The 20844-nt window shown below is 39.8% G+C and overlaps 1 long non-coding RNA gene across 1 annotated transcript; it reads right to left on the bottom strand.

Moving 5' to 3' along the window:
* Positions 1–1148: 1148 nt before the first annotated feature.
* On the bottom strand, positions 1149–13428 carry LOC120539821. The gene is made up of 3 exons (XR_005635691.1): positions 13299–13428; positions 2241–2297; positions 1149–1538 (listed from the first exon to the last, which is right to left on the bottom strand). It is a non-coding gene; the product is annotated as an uncharacterized LOC120539821 (long non-coding RNA).
* Between the last annotated feature and the right edge of the window lie 7416 nt (positions 13429–20844).

Genomic DNA, 20844 nt, shown 5'->3' with positions numbered 1-20844 from the left:
AGTACTCCTGGATCAAATGCCGCCTCATCTCTGGGCAGCTGGTCTTCCTATCCAAGTGGATCTCAGAAAGGGTGGCATTAAGTGTGCTCAATGGGCAATTTCTCGTAGCTGCAGAAGAGAGAGAGAGAGCAGAAGGCCAGCAATATCGCCTCCTCCCACTGCGGCATACTAACACATACCTTATCTGAGCCTTTTGAGGAGGTCCTTCGGCACACATGCATAACAGTTCTCTTTAAGTTCCCAGTAGTTTTTATCATACATTTTGCTTATGCTCCAAATTCCCCAAGGCCGCATCTTTGTTGTCCATCACTTTTACTTCTCTTTCATTTGCTGGCACTTTTTCTACTTCTCGATTTTTGTTTGTATACTTTCTCAACTCTAGATAAAAAGTTGATTTCATGCTAAAATCATCTCTTCAACTTGCTGGAAAAATAAGGAGCAGTATTCAATAAATGACTGAAGGAATTCATTTTATGATTCAATTTTCTTAGAGCTTTTAGCTGCTTATATGAATGTTTTATCTTCATTCACTACATTAGCTCTTCAAAAAGGAGTTCCACTCATTAAGAACTGATTCTTTTGTTTTAGCCGGGATGTGTAGGGTGGTGTGGTGTCAGCAATGGCTTTTGTTTGCTTCAGCAGAAGGTTCTTTTTCAGACATCCCCATGTGGGATGAGTTGGTGAGGTGGGTTGGGGTTCTTCTTTCTGTCTGTCTGACAATTTTAACATTTCTCATTTGCCTGATACAATTTTCTTTAATTACATTTTTTACAAAATAAAAAAAGTGCAGGAGTATTGTCACACCCCATCTATGTGATGAGCTGTTGATAATGGAAGAGGTGATATGAAGTTAGGGAAGTGATGAACATAACATGACATACAAATCTCCAACCAGTATAATTCAATTTAGGATCATGAGGAGCCAAAGCCTATCCCATCAACAGTGGGCTCAAGGTAAGCCCCAGTCAGGAAGCCAGTCCATTACAGGACTCACATATGCATGTGCCCATACTAATATTAACACTGTGTCCAAATGAGAATCACTAATCAACCTTACTTGTGTGTTTCTGAGCTGAGGGTAACTTTTTAGGGTAATAAGCAACTTTAGGGCAAATCGTCAAGAAGGTGGAGAACAAACAGAACATTAGAACAATCAGAGACTTCTTTATTTGTTTGAATCTTTCACCAGTAAAAAAATCCACATTACAGTCAGCAGCATGAGTAGGAATGGACCAGATTAGAAGTAGGAGAAAAATCTGAGGACCTGAAGTCGGCATGAATGTAGACAATATTTGAGATGGTGTACTGCAAATAATTAAATTCTGAGACATCTGTGATGGAAAGATATTTGTAAAAGAAGGTGAACAGAGTGAGAAGAAGACTTTCAAAAAGCTCAGAAGAAATGACAATAGTTTTTATCTGTAACAGGAGATTGAAAGGTTGATTTAATTCCATTGCTTTGACCAGTCAGATGAAGTCTATGGTATGCATCATGGTTAGTGTGGTGAACAAAATGTCTTCTTCTGAATGCCAGGTTCCTGAAAGCAAAAGAAATCCAAGGCTAAAAGAAGTGATGAGTTGAATGAGAAAAAAACAGAAAGACGGGAGTGACCATTAAGAAAAGTTTAAGAAGTTTCATAATTTAGTAAATAAATGTTAACATGATTCCTATCTATGTCTGTGCAAAGAAAGTCTGTTTAATCTAAGGTGTATGGCATGGGACAAGAAATCATCTAAAAACATATCTGAAGTAGAAATGTGGCATTCAGAAGGCAGGACTAGGATGCTGTCTATTATTCCATCAATTTTTCACAAATTGCCTTGCCTGTTAGAGGGTGGAGCCCATCCTAGTAGTTTCAGGTACAAATTAGGAAGAAAATCCACCCAGAATACTGGTCCTTTACAGTGCCCATTTCCATACTTGTCCAGTTCTGGCACACTAATCCAGCTAATACACACATCACTGATGTTAACATAAGATGAAATTAGAGCAGAAAAGAAAACCCATAAGGACCCGTGACTAGGCCAGGATTTAAATTTAGTTCCTTGAAGATGAGAGGCAGAACAGCAGACCAACGCACGGCCTGCTGTAGACCTACTTGTAGTGTAGGTAATACTGTTTAGTTTCTTATACTTAAGCTCTACAACATTACTTTACATGCAGTTATATTTCGTACTGTGACATACAGTAAGTCATTTTATTTGGCAGTACCCTAATCATAGGAATAAGGAAACCTTACCTGTCCCTGGAGGTGATGGTGTGATCACTCAAAGTCCTTTTGTGACAATGGAACAACCTGAAAAAGATAAATACGTTAAAACAAAAAAGAAATTGTACTGAATAACCATCTACATGGTGCAATGAAACATATTATTTTTAAGATTGTTAATGCTTGCCAGGAAACATGTAACTGTTATCCTAACATGTGCATTAGCCTAACTACGCTGACAGCAGCTGGGGCAAAGGGTTAGGGCTGTTAGTGGAAAACAGCAGACCATAACCGAGACAGATGACGCACAACTGCACACAAAATAAAAAGCAGACACTTCTATTTTAACAGCAGATGATAGCATTTTTTCTTTCATTGTTTTCTGGCTTCCCACTTATAAGCAAGCGTAACCTGCAACAGATAATATTGAGTCAAACAGCACTACAGGCTTAACTCACGCACCACAACTTCCGTAGGCTTGCGGACCACTTTTGAAGCTTCATTTAATTGTGCTTTTATGATTTGAAGTGCTACTGTTTTATTTTTTTTCTGCCAGGCGGGTCTTCTAGAAGTGGAATGACACATTATATGTAATGAAAAGAGCAGCCATATAAAAAAGGCTGTTGTTTTCTTTTTAATGTGATGATGAGGCTGATTAAAGTGCATCTGTAATGTGACGGTAATATATCTTACAGTTTGCAATAAATGTGGCTTATTGTTAACTGTTATTTTATTTACTACCTTTCAAAGTGTGGTAGGGCAGGTGGCGCACTGAAGTTTAAACCATAAGGTTGTCTATTCAGTTCTTGCCTCCAGTTCTCTGTTTGATGCTAAAGAAATCACATAACTTGTCACTGCTCTGGCAGTAAACATATATATATATATATATATATATATATATATATATATATATATATATATATATAAACAACAGTAATGTATTCAGGTAGTCTTGGGTGTAAGTGACTTCTAGAAACATAATAATTATAACTACACAAGTAGTTAAATTCAACCCATCTTTATATAGCAATTTTTTACAAATGTATAATAAGCATTTTACTTTATAGGACATAAAAATATGTTGTTTGTTGAAAACTGATGACATATCATACACCCATCTTACTTAAAAGCAAAGTCTTGCACAAAAAAGTCCAATTTCTGTTTAAGACTCCTGCTGTTTAAAGAAATCTCTTTGAACACTATTTTGGTAATATGAGAGCAAAAGTCAATCTTACTTTAGCCAAGCAAATTAAAATTCTCAAAATGAATAAGTAGTTAGAATGAACTGCAACATCATTTTTTTTTAGAATTTAAAATGGCCATGCAATGAAGGAATACTCCACCCATACCTCACACTATTTGCAGAATTAGCCAAAAAGTTTGTATTGTCATGTTGTCATGGAAAACAACACCAAAGTTTCTCATACACTAAGCCTTTATGGGGGACAGCAAGGACCAACGATGAAGAACAGGAAACAATCCTAAAATGTCCATGAAAAAAATCTCAAATTTGTTTTGCCACTTTACTCACAGGAGATGATTTTTCTTTTCTCAGCCACCATGAGTTAAGTAACAGATTAAAAAAAATCATAATTTTATTGGGGAGCACTCTTTAATAAGGCAACACTAGAGATACTACAGTAATCCAAAACAGAAGAAAGCATGGCACTACCAAACTTGGTTAACTGAGTTGCAAGTATTCATACAATAAAATATTGCAAATTAGTAGAAGTCCATGAATCTGCACCAGCTTGGTTAGCAATTAATGTTCTAAATCTTCTTTTATACGCTATTCTGTGCGCCACACAACAATAATTATAAATTTTACAGCAACCCAGTGGTTCACAATTTATTAAATCCTTGCAATTTTACCTGTTGAAGACAGGTAATAGAATAAATTCACAAATAGTTGGTATTTCTTGCCCTATGTGTACCTTCAGCACCTTTCAGCGTGTGTCTGAACCTCTCTTGTCCGATGCTCCCTCTTTTAAGGGCCTTCCCATAAACCCTGCTTCTCGGGCTCTGCCATTTCGAGGTGCTTTGCTCACCTCCTTTCCACGCATACATTCCCGTCTTCAATGGTGACTCTCAGAGTGCCTTCTATGCCTTGTGTGCCTCACATTCGCATGGTTGAATACTAGTATGTATTGCATTCAGAAAATAGTATTGTACTTCCTATGTTATTTTCATTTGTTTGATTGAGTTGTATCCCATTATATAATGTTTTAGTTCCAAGTTAAAGTGTAAAAAATACCTTTTGGTATTAATTATATGCATCACTAAGCCAAAGAATCCTGGTTTTTACCCAATTAAAAAAACTACTTTTGACTGACCCTCATAGAATGTGGTAGAATATGATTTCTGAGTTTGTCTTTTTAATAATGCAGCCCATAAAAAGAAAACAGTACCACCAGTAGCAATTTTTATTTTTTCAAGGAGAGATGTTCTTGTGATAACAAACACAGACAGTACAGTAGCTAATTTAAGAAGCTTGCAAAGTTATACGGTTTTTTAAATAATTTTAAGCATTGGTTCCTGAGGCTTGTTGCCTGAATTTGCTTGCTCCTTATCTTTCTCATCTGCCAGAAAATGTTCTGTAAGTCTACAATTTCATTATTCATAACTTGCCTTGGTCATAATAAATTTAGGTAATTTTTAAGAATTTATTCTAAAACAAAAACATCTCTTTTCAACCTTGACAGAGCCAGGTTTTGTCACTCTCTGCAAGTGGATTTGTGTTCACACTCTATACTGTGATATGTAAGACAACCTCAGAAAGAGTGTCTCATCAGCCTGATGAGTAAATAAACAATTGTCATCATTTTCATGTGAACAATTTTCTGTTTTATAGCAGGCAGCACAATTCTACTAGTGAAGTGCATCAGCAAAACACAGACAAGTGCTGAGGTATTCTTTGCCGATACTGTACAGAAGGTGAGCCACCTCAAATGAAGAGCTCATCTAACACTCGGCATCTTTTGTGTTCCTGATGTCTATCAAAATAATCGTGAGTGGAACAAAATGCTGCATACACAGGTGCCAAAATTAAAATGCAATCTATTGACGGGAACAAGATCTTCTGGTCAGGTAAAAGAGTACTTCATTTGTCTGGCACTGATGGATTGTCATGAAGAGTTTTTAATTGTTAGCATTGTTTGAGAAGTGTCTATAGAAAATCAGGAAAAAATAAAGATTTAATGTGTGGTGTTTTGTAATATAATCCCAGCTTCTTTGCCCTTCACCTGTATGTTGCCCTGGTGCCATTTTTACATTCTGCTTATTATATTTATGGGACTGTGGGATGTATTGGAAATTATTTTGTTTTTCTATCTGTCATCTCAAATTCACTATAGCTGTTAACATTGTCACTTTGGAAATATCATTTGTATTTTGGTTTTAATTTTGTCAAAATATAAGTCACATTAGAAAGTTTTAATTGACTATTATACAGTATAAAAACATGTAAAGGAACATGGTGCAATGCAATACACTTTGTGCAATTTGTCTATTTTTACCTGTGTACTCAACACTCTACTTCCATCAGATTTATGTAATGGGACTACTTCTTTACTCATGATGAACAATGCATTTGACACTGTGCCTGTTTGATGTGGCCCAGCTCTCCACATTAATTTCTGTTTGATCCAGTGATTCTGGTTCCTTTGTAGAGTTCAAAGGCATGCTGTTATATCAAATGATGTCATTATTGTTAGGATTTTAGCTCAAATGGTAGTGGTAAAATATAAAAAACATTCCTAAAGCCCTAAAACATAACCACTAAAAAGAGTACATTTATATTTCTTTGACAATAATTAAATGAAAAATGACAATGAAAATAATTAAAAACAATCATCAATATGCTAAGAACAGGTACCATTTAAATGAACAAAAAAAGAAACTGGTAATTTTCTTAAACAAAACAAGCAAAAAGCTAAGTAACTACCATATACTAGTCCAAATATATAAAGGATGAAAATAATGCTGCAAGAAACCCTTAATAAACAAGACCCTCATCACCCAGGTCAGCTCGTTAGATCCAAACAGATACAGTATTTGCTTTTGAGCAGCATACTGTATCTGAAAATGACAAACTCATCATTGGTTATTCCTTAGATAGATAGATAGATAGATAGATAGATAGATAGATAGATAGATAGATAGATAGATAGATAGATAGATACTTTATTAATCCCCAAGGGGAAATTCACATACTCCAGCAGCAGCATACTGATAAAAACAATATTAATTAAATAGTGATAAAAATGCAGTGCAAGTTAAAAAATGCAGGGTGGAGAGTGCGAGGCTGGTATAACAGACAATAACTTTGTCTAATGTTAACATTTACCCCCCCAGGTAGAATTGAAGAGTTGCATAGTGTGGGGGAGGAACGATCTCCTCAGTCTGTCAGTGGAGCAGGACAGTGACAGCAGTCTGTCGCTGAAGCTGCTCCTCTGTCTAGAGATGATACTGTTCAGTGGATGCAGTGGATTCTCCATGATTGACAGAAGCCTGCTCAGCGCCCGTCGCTCTGTCACAGATGTCAAACTGTCCAGCTCCGTGCCTACAACAGAGCCTGCCTTCCTCACCAGTTTGTCCATGTGTGAGGCATTCCTCTTCTTTATGCTGCCTCCCCAGCACACCACCGCATAGAAGAGGGCGCTTGCCACAACCGTCTAATAGAACATCTGCAGCATCGTATTGCAGATGTTGAAAGACGCCTGCCTTCTAAGGAAGTATAGTTGGCTCTATCCACTCTTGCAGAGAGCATCAGTATTGGCAGTCCAGTCCAATTTATCATCCAGCTGCACGCTCAGGTATTTATAGGTCTGTACCATTTGCACACAGTCACCTCTGATAATCACGGGGTCCAGGAGAGGCCTGGGTCTCCTAAAATCCACCACCAGCTCTTTGGTTTTTCTGGTGTTCAGTTGTAGGTGGTTTGAATCACACCATTTATCAAAGTCCTTGATTAGGTTCCTATACTCCTCCTCCTGCCCACCTCTAATGCAGCCCATGATAGCAGTGTCGTCAGCGAACTTCTGCACGTGGCAGGACTCCAAGTTGTATTGGAAGTCTGATATATATAGGTTGAACAGGACCGGAGAAAGCACAGTCCCCTGCAGCACTCCTGTGCTGCTGACCATAATGTCAGACCTGCAGTTCTCGAGATGCACATACTGAGGTCTGTCTGTAAGATAGTTCACAATCCATGCCACCAGGTAAGAATCTACTCCCGTCTCTGTCAGCTTGTCCCTAAGGAGCAGAGGCTGGATGGTGCTGAAGGCACTAGAGAAGTTCAGAAACATAATTCTTACTGCACCACTGCCTCTGTCCAAGTGGGAGAGGGATCGTGTAGCATATAGATGATGGCATCCTCCGCTCCCAACTTCTCCTGGTATGCGAACTGCAGAGGGTCGAGGGCGTGGCAGACCTGTGGCCTCAGGTGGTGAAGCAGCAGCTGCTCCAAGGTCTTCATCACATATGACGTCAGGGCGATAGGCCTGAAGTCATTCAGCTCACCAGGATGTGATACCTTTGGGACTGGGGTGATGCAAGATGTTTTACAAAGCCTCGGGACTCTCCCTTCTTCCAGGCTCAAGTTGAAGATGCACTGTAGAGGACTCACCAGCTCCAACGCACAGGCCTTCAACAGTCTTGGCGATACTCCATCTGGACCTACTGCTTTGCTGGCAAGAAGTCTCCTCAGCTCTCTGCTTACCTGGGCTGCTGTAATTGTGGGTGGTCTCTCCTATGCTGGTATCAGCAGAAGGATGGGTGGAGGATGAAGTACTCTGAGGTGAGAGTGGGTTAGGGTGGTCAAACCTGTTAAAGAAGTTGTTCATCGGGTTTGCTCTGTCTATGTCTCTCTCGATGGTGGCACCCCGCTTCGAGCTGCAGCCATTGATGATCTTCATCCCATCCCACACTTCTTTCATGCTGTTATTCTGCAGCATCTCAGAATTCTTAGCTATGTAAACTAAACAGTATATACAGAATGTCCCAATGGAGTCGATTTACATTTAAATGAAGCTAATTTGAAAATGCTTACTGATCATGGCATTTCTACAGTATTGCTCCATGTTTGCATAAATAAGGGTAATCTGAGGGACTACAGTATGAAACATATGAGTCTGATGAGTGTTTTAATGGGGTTCAATGTGAGAGCACACAAGGAGGGAGAGAATGGAAAAAGTCACAAGCTTCAAAAGAACTAATATATTCCTCCCCAGAATGTAGAAGAAGCCATCATAAGGGGACACTACCCCTTCCAGCACTGCAGGATAAAAGTACAAAATAACTGGAAGTATATTGTCTTTCAACCATCTTATTAAAGGAAACAAGTTAACCAAGAATGGACCCTAAAATATTTGTTGTTTCTTTCTATTTCTTTGTTTTACATCCTAAACAAGGTTTTGCTGTCTGGTAACTATAGTATTCAATCGTCATAATCTTAATTTACAGTAGATATGGTGTCCATCAGGGCTGAGCTGCTGGGATCAGTATTGTTATCTCTCCTGATACTACCAATGGAAAATGATAATAGTCAATTTCACTTTATATGGAGACAACCCAGTTGTGATTATCTATTGAATCTAGTGATGTTTCTTCAAATGTTCCTCTAATAACTTCAGTTAACAGAACACTGAAACCTAATGAATGCTAATGACTTGCTCCTAAACACTGAAAAAAATGTGTTATTGAGTGAAAATTCCAAAGATTGCAAAAGGATTCTTTCAACAAGTTTTAATACCAACAGCTTCACAAACAATTCAGCACACAATGTGGTTAGACATGCTAGTAACATTTTGCAAAACTATACTGTTTCCAAAACATTCAGTGCCTGCTTAACAAACAGTACATTAAAATTTTGTCTCTTATGACACATTTTTTTTCAAAGCTTTGAAGATCAAAAATCTTTTTTAATGTGCTACTGTTTTATGGTGTAAAAATGATGCTTTTCATAAGCGTTCCATCCCTAAATTTTAACATTTTGCAGGAAGTGAGTACTTTTGCATGACACAGTTAAATCTGTCTTAAGGATCATTACTGGACACCTGGAAGCAAGAGCTTATAGTCTTCGTTAACAGGTATCTAAACTGCCTTCCAGTTACACTTTAGGAAGACTTTCATGATGCTACTGCTGCCTTGACTGAACTGCTATTCTACCCTGGAATATGACATCCAAGTGGTTGGGAATGTTTATATTTTACTATATGAGTCCCACACATTACACTATTACAATTACCAATTACAGCAAGTGTTGTAGGACAGCGCTGGAAACTGGAGGATCGCCGGTTAGCCTAGGTCATCTTGATTTTGCATATTTCAAAAAACCTTAGAATCCCCTGAAAGCTTTTTTTCCTCTTAGTTTTTTTCTTCTTCTGTTGCCTATTGGAATAATTACTTTTATACCAAACTTGTAAATCACTGAAAGAGGTATAAACTGTCTCTAACTGTCCCTAATAAAGATTACTATGTATGAAGGAACTTAATTGAAAGAGAGAGAAGAGTATGCATTGATTACAGCATGTTGCCACTCCCACCACACGGTTAACCACCTGGATTGAGATCCGAGTACAGCCGTGCAACAGGTGACACCACAGCACCACACTGAATGGTGTGTGTGTGTGTTTTTTTGTTTTTTTTGTACAGTGGCTTGAGTTCCAATCCTGCCATCAGCCCCCAAGTTTTCCTTGCATGTTGGAAGACTTGTTTGCAGAGGTGGATGCAGGTTTAAGTCATACCCAAGACAGAGCAAATGCAAGTTAAGGGCCTTGCTCAGGGGCCCAACGGAGTAAAGTAATTTCTGGCATTTATGGGATTCGAACTGGCAACCTCTCGATTGCTGGCACAGACCCCAAGCATCAGAGCCACCAATCCGCCCCAAACTAATTTTAACTGATATCAATTTATGAGACTTTGCACCATCTTCCAGCATCATCTGGAATTACTGTCAGGTGGAACTGTTTAACTGTTCTGGACCATTGTATGAGGAAAATTTCATGAATGGGGCAAATGATGATGAATTAAAAAAATAAAAAAACATGGTAAGCACCTATAAAGACTACTTTGTCTTAGAAGCACTTCTATGTATACTGTTTTTGCACTGCAGTCTGAAAATATCTGCAAATCTAATAAGGTATGTAGCAGGGAACAAGCTAAATAAAATAGTGAACTTTTAACAAGATAGCCTGAAGCAACTTCCAGAAGATACCATACCACAAGAACTGTGCTAACACAACTAAATTAATGAAACTTAACATCAACAAAACCAAGGAACTGGTTATTGACTTTCACTGCACCAAAGAGCCTCAGGGAGTGGCTGTAGAGGAAGTGCACTACCATAAGTACTTGAGGGTCCACATCAATCACAGGTTGGACTGGTCTTAGTTGGACTGAACTATATAAGAAAGGACAGAGCAGGCTCTTTTTTCCTACGAGATTGTGAAATGCCATTCTTCACATCTTCTATAACTCTGTGATGGCCAGTGCAATTTTCTATGCCATGGTGTGCTGGGCTGAGTAACATCTCTTCAAGAGAGGCTACCCAAATCAACAAGGTAATAAAAGTGCAGGTTTAGTTATGGGAAACAATCTGGACCCCTTGGAGGTAGTAGCAAAGGAGATAGTTAAAACAGAACTGGTTGCCATTATGAACAATGCTGCACCTTCTCTCTCTGAAACACTAACACTAAGGACTTTCAGCCAAAGCATCATTCGGCAAATTTGTGTCAAGAAATGCTACTAGGGCTCCTTTATACCAATATTTACAGAGCTTCTGTGAAAAGCCAAATTTCCCCCTGGAGACAAATAAAGTTAATCATTTGTTTGATCTATCTATCTATCAAACAGCATAAAAATGCAAAAAAGAGACCATTTTGCCCCAGAAATACAAAGTAGACACAAGCTGAAACATAGTTAACAAAGGCTAGTGAAGGGCCTAAGACATGTTGTTCCACTGGACTCTGCTCCATACACTTGCTAGTCCAGCTGGCAACCTTTTCATGACTAATAATATATGATACTGTTGAAAGTATTGCTCTGCTGGCATATGTGATCTTCAGCTTTGTTTCACAATCTCTTAATGAGTACTTGTCCCTTAATTCTGAACTGCTCTTTTATGCTTCTAGACTCTTACTTCAGCTCAGAGTTTCCAAGTCCTACATTACTCAACTCTTTCTTGATGAATGGTTGCTTGAAGAACTGAGTGTGGCAAAATTAATTAGGATAGTCTGATAGTACTATAGTGGTCCATTTAAGTATCTAGTGTTCAAATAACAGTCTGACACCTGTCGGTTTGGAATTTACACATCACAAACAGATGCAGGAGGTTAGGCTGACAATTAGCATTTAGTTGGTGTAATGTTAGCAAGTCTTGTTGTGTGTCTGTATGTGCCCTGCAATGGTCAAGCATCCCTTCCAAGGTTGGATTATGCATTACACTTGATGCTGTGAGGAAAGCCTCAGGGCCCACATGAACACTATGACAGAATAAACATGTTCTGAAAAGAAAACAACAAATATTCTCACCAAGTTCTGTTTTCTCTTATGATAATTTATTTTTACTGTACCTGAGTTCTAGGTTACAGTATCTTAAGTATTATCTTGAGACTCTTGTGAAGTGATAATACTTAAATATTCTCATTCCAGTCTGACTTAAACAACTCAAAATAAAGTAACTTTTAGACAGTGAAGCCCACTATTGAGTCAGGGCTTTCCTATCTGTAATCTCAAAATAAATTAACTAAAGTAACAAGAATCAGAACACAAATGTTGCTTCTTATCTGTCAAATTTTTGTTATTTTGAAAAGTGAAATGTTAAGTTGAATATTAGTGATGAAACAAAAACACAGAAGTGATAATCAGAAAAGAAAACAAAAGGCTTCTTCAAAAGGTTCTTCCTGTTGCCTCCACTTTAAATTATAAGGAAAAGAATATTTAGAAATATTTTGTGTTTCTTTTTATATGAAGAGTCTGTTCCATAACAGCTAAAAGTAATTTTCTGCCTTACTTATTTGACTCTGACTAAGCCACGCAGCTTCTATGTGTTGCGTAAGGAGAGGTATCTTTGCACTGCTCGTTTTTTAAGCAGTATTCACTGTGCTAGTTGCTACAGAAAGTAAAATTCACTGGTTCATTTAACATCTATGATGTGGTATGGAAAGTTTTGAATATATAAAATATTACATGCAGTATGTTATATGTGCAATATTTTCCACTTCAGCTCGGTAGAGTTTGGTATGGTATACAGCTAAGTGTTTTCCATCACTACAAAGTGACAACAAAGCAAACTTTAAAAGTTGAAGATGCAGGCTTAGAAATACAGACTAAGTTAAACTGTCCTGGGCAAACATTACAGGCACAACTGAGATCTTTTTTAATACTGTATAGCATTTAACTTTTAATTTTTCAATTTATGATCTTTATTGGCATGTATGTCAGCAAGTAAGACCAGGCATCTTAAAGCAATGAACCCTTTAAAAGACAATTCTTTATTCCTTAAAATATTTGAAGCACTAGGTGGCATCAGTGGTCCATACAGTGTGATAAACAAACCAATAAGCAAAACCATTCAGGTCAAAGAAACCTACAACAAGGCTCAGGAAAAAACAGCTGCATTCCCAGAACTGAATAGATCTGAAGCAAGTTAAAAAAACTTAGTATTTTCACACAAAGGGTATTTTAAAATCCTCTATAATACCATGCAAGAGAATATAATTGAAAATAACTCAACACAAAAAAGAGAATCTATTATGTCACTTTAGTACACATTTCTTTTCATTATTTGAAGAAAAGCCATTTAAGAAACTATATAACCATGCTGAGGTTGTTTTGAAAAACAACTCTTTGATCTGAACTTGAGGAATAAGTTTTCTGTACTATGCGTTGCCTGCCTTTACTTGATTTTATATTACACCTCGTAGCAGAAGCCAATGCTGTGTTTACCTGACCCGGAAAAGAAGTACCAAACTGTCATGTACACGATATAAACACTGGATTCATACAGGGAACACTTATGTAAAGTACCCTACAAAGACCCTAGCAAACTTTCAAGTCCCTAATAGCAGGGGAAATATTTTCGCCTACCCCATGCAATCTCCCTCTTATTATCACTCATATGGATACATTCTTCCTGACAGGAAACTTTTGCCTCTTCCTGTCATTCCAGATTCAATAAGCTCCCATAAAGCTTCTCTTGCCAGACTAGCAATCACATGTCATCCTGTGGCTTACAGAAACCTGATCCCAATAATTTTCTTAAAGGGCCAAGTATTTAGCATTGCTTCTTGATTACTTGCCCATTTCTAAATGCAAAACAGTTTGAGCACTTCTTTCCTAAACTGCTTTGTCAGTATGGGGGATGGGTCCAATCCTACTGTAGTGACCTGCAAGCATCTCCTAGTTTAAAATGTCCAATAATTCTGTAGTTTTGGAAGAGTAACTTATCACAGCGCTTTCACCTCTGGTAATCTATTCAGTCCAGCTACTGCACACTCCAAAAAACCAAACTAATGTATATCGATTTGGAGTTTGCCACACTGCAACCTTTCAGTTCAATTCCATTCAATTCATCATACACTACATTCCACTGAGCACATAAACAATGGATATCAGCATATTTGGTTAAAATATAAATCAACTTATATACTGTATGTTGCAAGTAACAAAAGATAAGGCTAGTTGGCAGATGAGGAGGAAAACAAAAACTTCAGTTAGCAGCACTACTCAAAAAAAAAAAAACACTTTGGAGCAAGCATTGCCCACTGGGACAGAAATGTCAGAGTTCAGCTGATCCAGATCCAGAGGCCATTCTTCCACTTTAGGACATTTTACAACTTGATACATCATAAAGTCCACAAATATACAAACTACACAACTGCAGTAAGACTAACTTGTAACTTGTCACGTTGTAGCAGACCAAAACCCAGCTAAGATTCACAACATTGATATGACGGTGCTTTATTTATTTTTTAATTGGGGATCCTAGGAACGCACCCGGCCTTGGCCCAACTCACACACACTACCTCATAAAGACAAAAAAGCAACCGGTAATAAAGCAGAAATTAAAGAATGCATTAAACAATAATAAAAAATGATAACAATAAAAAACCACGAGGGAAAGTCCCAGCAGATCCCTGTGCCAATCTCACCTTGATGCAAGCCACCATGCCCCTCTTACTGGTGGCCATTCAAATGCGAGGAGTCACTGGAGAGGCTGTTGTAGATACATGTAGCACTTATACCCTTATGAAATACAGCTCATCAGGAAAAGCTTTAAGTGCCTCATGAGTAGTTAAGGGAAAGTGAGAAAGTATAATTCTTTCTTGCAGATGGAAGGGTGCACGGCAAGGTTCCTATGAGGCTCTGCTTGTATGAGACACACTGGGAGACAGAAGTATACCTCCTGAAAGATGACTACCTTTCAATGCCCTTATTACTTGGAAAGGACTCACTAGTGTCGGTAGGGCTTACCATCCATCTGTTGCGGTTGGAGTATGAGTTGCTGGGGGTGAGGTTCATTGGTTTGGGACGAAGGCTCAAAGCAATCGGGTCTGGCCTAACTTGCATTATTACCTAGCACAGTTCGTTGATGAGCCCAGTCCAAAAGTAAAGGCAATTCTTGAACAGCCAGAGCTCATCAAGCCACTGCTTAGGAGATGGCACTCTGTGAGGATGGACAAACTGGGTCGGACTGAGGTGGTGTGTCACCACATCCACACAGTTGACTGAGTCCCGGTTCAGCACAAAGCCTGCAGAGTGTCACCTCTGAAACGAGAAATAATCTATGAATGGGTCAACCAGATGTTGGCAGATGGGATCATTGAGCCTTCCACCTCACCATGGACTAGCCCTGTGGTGCTCGTTCAAAAGCAGACGGGACCTAACGATTCTGTGTGGACTATCTGAAGCTGAATAAGAAGACCGTTAATGATATACAGGGTAGGATTCAAAAGTAATGAGCCTTTGTTCAAAAAGACAAATTTATTGAGCAAATCGGTACAACTAATTAATAGTCTTCAAAATAGGCACCTCCTGCATCAATACACTTTTGTAGGTGGCTTCTCCATGACTCGAAGGCGTCCACGTAGGCCTGTTCCAGGATGGTTGCAAGGGCTGCCTTGACATTTGCTTGGATGTCCTCGATCGAGTCGAAGCGTTTTCCTTTCAGCGCTGATTTTAAGCGCGGAAACAAGAAGTCAGAAGGCGACATATCCGGACTGTAGGGAGGCTGGAGGACCACTTGAACGTTCACCCGGGCCAGGTAGGCGCTCACGATGAAGGCAGTGTGGCTGGGTGTGTTATCATGGTGAAGCTTCCAGCTGTCCTTGATGTCCCTTTGCTTGCGCTTACCACTCATCCACGACATCTTATAGTCTTTGCATGGGGTGGCACTGTTCAGCTCACTAGATTTAAAGTCTGGTTATTGGCAAGTGAATATGGGGAAGAGTACAATTGAAAAGACTGCCGTCATCAACCCAGAGGGGTTGTTCCAGTTTCGGGTGATGCCCTTTGGACTTAAAAATGCAGGGGCATCATTCCAACTGCTAATAGAGCAAGTCCTCTGGGGGTTCACTGGGAAGACCTGCTTTGTATAAATAGATTACATCATTGTGTTTTCCCCATCTGTCCAACAACATCTAAGGGACCTTGACCACATCTTCCAGTGACTACTCAAGTATCATCTTACACTCAACACCAAGAAGTGTAGGTTTCTCCAAGACCATCTGACCTTCCTCGCCACGTGGTGTCAGCAGCCAAAGAAAATTGAGTCCATCTTGGAATGCTCAGCGTCTCAGGATGTAAAAAGTCTCCAACGCTTCCTGGGGATGGCTGGGTGGTTCCACAAATTTTTCCACAGGTTTGCTGACATCGCTGCCCCATTGTTCCAGCTGCTGAGGAAAGGATCTCCCTGGGAATGGTTACCAGCGTGCCTGGACTCCTTCGAGAGACTCAAGAAGGCACTGACATCACTACCAGTCCTGGCACAGCCTAATCCATCCTTAACCCTTCAGGTCCACACTGACATGAGTGACCTCGGTGCTGTCCTCTCCCAAATGAATCAGGGGGAGGAAAGACCTGTGGATTATGCTTCATGGTCACTGAAGGGCGCCAAGTACAATTATTCCACCACCAAGAAGGAATGCCTTGCTGTCGTGTGAGCTGTGGAGAAGTGGCGTCACTACCTGGAGGAGACATCATTTTAAATCTACACTGACCATCGGGCTCTGACCTGGGCATTCAATTGCCCAAAGATGTCTAGACTTACCAGGTGGATATTACGCCTCTAACAGTTTATGTTCAATGTGTGCTATCGAAAGGGCTTTGCTAATGTTGTGCCCAATGCTTTGTCACAAGTGCATGAGCCCGCACCGGTGGTATGTGTGGTATCGGTCTCTAAGGCTTGGCCTGATCTTCCCTTGAATATGTAGGACATTTTTCAATCTCAAGCTGCTAGTCCTGTATGTCAGGGATTGAGAGTGGGCACGGGGGGTACCTGACCACATACATTATAGGGAACTTCAAGGGAGACTCTATCGCTGTGTAGCAACAAAAGATCAGGGTTACCATTATCAGTTGGTAGTGCCCAAGACATATGTGCCCAAGTTCCTACAATATTACCCTGATAGCCCGATCAGTGGTCACCTTTGACATACAAAGACACTGTTCAAAATCGTCGAGGTGACATGGTGGCCGATGATACGAAAAGAAGTCTGGTCCCATGTCCAGACTTATACCACCTGGTCTCCCCTCTGGACAGCTTCAGCCAGTAAGTATCAGAACACCAGGGGAGAGCCTAGGCGTGGACCTTATGGGACCATTTCCTGCCAGTAAGGACCAGAAAACCTACCTGATGGTGGTTGTGGATTATTTTACCTAACGGGTAGAGCTATTCTCCACAGCTAATGCCAGAGCCAAGAAGATATGGTCCACCCTGAAGGACAAAATATTTACCCGATGGGGGGTGCCGAAGAATGTCATCACAGATCGGAGCCCGCAGTTTACCGACTCAGTGGCTGAAGAATTTCGGAGACAATGGGGGTGGTTCACCTGAAGATGAAAGCATACTACCCCCAATCTAATTGCACTGAGCGGGTGAAATGGGCCCTGAAGACAATGATTGCATCCTTCATTGGAGATCACCATCAGGATTGAACTAAGTAGCTGCCTGAGCTGTGGTTTGCATTGAACACGGCGGTGCATGAGGTTACAGGTGAGACCCCTGCATTGTTAGCTTTAGGCAGACAACTTAAATTACTCAACGGGTGAAGGAAAGGATGGTGATGTCCCAATCCAGACAATCTCAATCATACAACCAGAGACATAAGCCTATGCATTTCTCGGTTGGGGAGAAAGTCTGGATCAGGAGTCACCCCCTCTAAAAAGCCTAAGCTAAACTGGCTCTGAAGTGGTTCGGCCTGGCAGCTATCATCCAATAGAAGGGTGCGGTGACCTACGCAGTAAAGTGGGGATTGCCAGGGACCAAGAAAATCTACACTGTCAACATCTTCAGCCGTACACCATGGCTTGGGTGTGGAGACTGTAGCAGTGCAACTGGGTAAAGAAACTCCAACTCCCAGCTATCCCTGCAGAGGCTCTGATTGGTCAGCTGCTGAAGGTGCAGGGGCTGCTGGGCACAAGGAGGCTGGCACAACATTTAAAAGGAGGCCAGTTTTACAGAGAAAGAAGCTTTTTCATGTTTCGTATCTGGAGTTGCCTGTCTGATTGCCTTCTCAGTTTTGCTACCTGTGCATTCTTGTTTTGTCTCCTGTTTTAGATGTATGGAGTGTCTAGTGTCTTCCTGCTGCATGAGAACTGCCTAAGGATTGGTTGTCGTCCTGGTCCCATTCGCACACCATCATTTCATTGGGAAATACAGGTAGAACTGACCTTTACATTCATATATAGCGTGCTGATCTCTGGACTATCTACCTCCATTATTTCATTTCATCAGTTGCCATTTTCATGGAATTCATAGTGTGTGGTTTTTGTTAGTGGTTTGTTATTGTTGAGTTTGTGTTTATTGTATATCGCTGTAAGGGGAACTGGAGTGGGATCATTGTAGTTTCATATTATTGCTTAATAATTTCTGTTTTATTACCAGTTGCTATTTTGTCTCTGTGAGGTAGTGTGTGTGAGTCGGTCCAAGGCTGGGTGCGTTCCTGGGACCCTCAACTAAAAGATAAATAAATCAACGCCATATTGATGGTGTGAATATTAGCTGGGTTTTAGACCGCTTCAACATGCATTATTGTGATGGATTTCTTACAGTGACTGAGTTAATGGATGCACATGAGAAGATATTGCATGTAACACAGTCCTTAACCTATTTTTCTTTTGTTCCCACTGAATTAAAAATATGTTCCCAAGGAAGACCAGTGAGGGCGCTTCTGCTCTGCCTATAACTAGTCTTCTTCTGGCACCACATTTTGGAAATAGGAAGTCAAGTGTGTTGTTTGTCGGGTACAGAGGAAGACACACCAAAGCCATTAACCTTTGCATTTTAACATGTTTGACTCTATTTTGTTTTTGTTACCACTTGTCTTATAGGTTTTCCATAATGAACCTCAACCCTTTTGAGTATCTTGTTTGTTTAGTTACAAAATGAATACACAAATTGAAAACAAATATTGAAAAATGATGGTTATCCATGAAGATTTCCAAAAGTGTACAAAATGTAAAAATAACAAATAAATGTAGTTATGGCATGAACAGCCTAATGAGCAGTTCTAATAATAGTGTGCTTTGCTAGAGTAGAGAGCCTTCAGCCTGGATTTACATGCTGACACTGATGGAACATCCCTTACAATGCCAGGAAGATGTCTAGCATGTTGATTGGCATGAGTGACTTAACAATTTCACTGTCCACAACCATATCTATCTATTATAAAAAAAATTCTGGGAGAAAAAGACTAGGGAGACAACACTTAAAAAGACCCATGAGACGAAAGAGATTGACCATGGAGCGTCTCACGGAGACATTAAACATTAGACTTTGTGCCAAGAGATTGAACTAGGACTGTCTCGCAGGGACATAGAACATGAGATTCTTGCAAGACACGCCCTACTTACAACCAATATCAAATAAGACCACAGGCAGCAAAACACTCAGTCGTGTAAAAGCTTTAAGCACACACAGCTCCAGGGCTCTCAGCGCATATAAAGTGTATAAGCACAATACGTTATAGATAAAACATCGATGACTAAGTGAAGAAGAAAGAGCAGCGCAAAGAAAAGAGACTCAAAAGCATTAGAGAGAAAAAAAATGCAAAAAAGAAAAAGAATAATCTAAGTGCAAATTCAGAAAATAAGGAAAGTAATAATCAGCCCGGAACAAGTGGAATTGAAAAAAAAAGCATGTCCAATCAGGCTCAGAATTAAAAGACAAAGAGTAAAAGACAAAGTAGAACTTCATAAAGACGTTCAAAAATGTTGGCGCTATACACTATAATGTTGCGTAAGAATGTTTACACGTTCAAATCGTGATGTATAAAACCTAAACTTGGCGTAAAGCCACACACATTTTCACGGTACCTTATACCCTGTCGTACGCAAGTTCTCCGCTCAGTTTTGCAGACTGGCAGCACCCAGAGTCAAAGCAGTGCTACTGTTCCCATGTGGTTTATCTTTCTGTTTCAGATCCACATTACTGACACGGATTTATAAATACACTGAAATTAAGAGCATATTGTTTATTAGCTTAATGCATGTGATTGTAATTAAATTGTAACAATATAATGGTCCACATAATAGTCAAACTATTGTAAATACCATAGCTGCTTTAGCGGTGTTACTCTCAGTGCACCTTCTTCTTCTTCTTTCTGCTGCTCCCGTTAGGGGTTGCCACAGCGGAACATCTTTTTCCATATCACTGCACCACTCGGAGCAGCTGATCGGAAAGAGAATTATCGGTATACAGCATCAAGCACACACTGCCTCAGCCATGCTGTCTATTGAACTGCTTCTCACACGGCAAACGTTTCAAAACCCTTCCTGTACGGACCTCGCAGTTCAGAAACAGTTTCATTTCAAGAGCTCTAAACGCAATCAATCAGTCCATCAACTGCTCCTTGTCGACCTGTTTGTACTTATAAGTACAACTACCTCACTGTAAACTTGCGATACCGCTATAATATTGCACAACCTGGGCCACTTTATAAAACGCATATGATGACTATATCATTTTTAAGATGAAATGCAGCAAAATATGTTTATTATATTATACAGATAAAACTTGAACTTTATTTAAAATAATCTATATTGTTAATAATTAAAGGACACAGTGTCGCTACGCTAGCAAGGATCTGGCGCTCCATTCACGGATTGTTCCTGCATGCCTCGCACTGTATGCTTCACTGGGGCTGCCGTGAAGGACAGAATAATTAAACATGTACTATGAAGATATTTCAATGTTCCTTAAAAGTTTTGAAGAATCAGCGTTATAAGCTTACAGATGGCTTAACGTCTATTACAGAGCTGATTGTGTGGCAAATGGGTATTTGGAGAAAGAAAAGGAAGGACAGGAATTGGAGGTTAGTACATTTGAAAGAGACAGTACAGCTGCAATAAATTATTTTATCGAAGGTCGCGCACAATCACTGCACCACCGTGTTCCCATGTTTAATAACATGCT

This window comes from Polypterus senegalus, chromosome 11 (genome assembly GCF_016835505.1).
Source record: "Polypterus senegalus isolate Bchr_013 chromosome 11, ASM1683550v1, whole genome shotgun sequence".
NCBI lineage: Eukaryota > Metazoa > Chordata > Cladistia > Polypteriformes > Polypteridae > Polypterus > Polypterus senegalus.
Note: the sequence above shows the minus strand (reverse complement) of the source record. Positions and strands in the feature narration are given on the sequence as shown.